Raw genomic sequence first — 1,327 nt, 5'->3', positions numbered from 1 at the left:
CATAGCCCGTTATGGTAACCCGCACAAAGGCCTTGGGACTTAACCGGATATCACAATTTGCACAATTGCCTTGAGCTTAGCCGGATATCATAACTTCGCACAATTTCCTTGGGCTTAGCCCGGGTATCACAATTTGCACAATTGCCTTCGGGCTTAGCCCGGATATCACTCGAACATTCATACACATCTTTGTTTCAATTTCATAACACAACTTTTATGCACAATTCCCTTAGCAAAAATATCATTTCGGCTCAATGGCCACATACAAAGGCACAAATTCGATTGCTCATTACTTCATTCAATTGAATCAAAATCTAAGTTTCGATACTCAAAACTTACCTCGGACGTGGTCGAACGATTTCGACGGCTATTCGACGACTTTTTCCTTCCCCTTATCGGATTTAGCTCCCCTTTGCTCTTGAGCTTAATTTAACAAATAAATTGGTTTTATCATTTGAGCATCGAAAGAGGAATTCAAGATACCTAGCCAATATATATGCTCATTAGGCATCAAAGTCACATATGTACGAAATCACGAATCGAACTCAACACATTAGTTAATATTCCTCTTAGCCAAATTTTCTAAGCCAAGAATAGGCATCAATATGCTTGCCTCTAACCGAATGCATGCACACCAATTTCCCCTCATGTGGCCGAATATGCATGTCCATTTTGAGGCCAATTATGCACTTAATACCACACAAAATAGCATGCATTTTACTAACTAACGCATTACATATTGTAGCTCAATACACATCTCTCATGTACTTCATAACCGAAACATCATCACAAGCAAATATATACCTTGAAATAGTATATATGTCATGCCAATACATCATGTGCAAACATGTATACACATATAGGTGCAAGGTCAATCTCAAGGGGTTCATACCCATCCAAACACAAATTTTACCAATCAAGTAACAAGCATAAATCATGCTCATGAATGCACCATGGCGAATACATCACAACCATACTCTTTCAACTTCGGTCATGGTTAAACAAAGAATTCAATGTCTTACTCAAGATTGCTACAAAGAAATTTCAAGAGTAGTCAATCCATCATTGTATGCATCATTAGCAAGCTTCACATTTAGCATGCAATGGCTTCAACACAATAACAACCTTGGCCAAATACCATTTCCATGGCATAACAAGGATTTGAACCATGGCTAACATGAACATCAAGTTAGCAACTAAAACATGCATGAATCTCATGACACAACCTCATACATACCTTAATCTTGATGCAAGTATAGCCAAAATGTCCTTCTAGATCTCTTCCAAACCAAAAATGGAGCAAAATCCTCCTTCTTCCTTAGTTTTG

The sequence above is a fragment of the Gossypium arboreum genome, chromosome 6 (genome assembly GCF_025698485.1).
Source record: "Gossypium arboreum isolate Shixiya-1 chromosome 6, ASM2569848v2, whole genome shotgun sequence".
Taxonomy (NCBI): domain Eukaryota; kingdom Viridiplantae; phylum Streptophyta; class Magnoliopsida; order Malvales; family Malvaceae; genus Gossypium; species Gossypium arboreum.
This window is presented reverse-complemented; position numbering follows the sequence as displayed.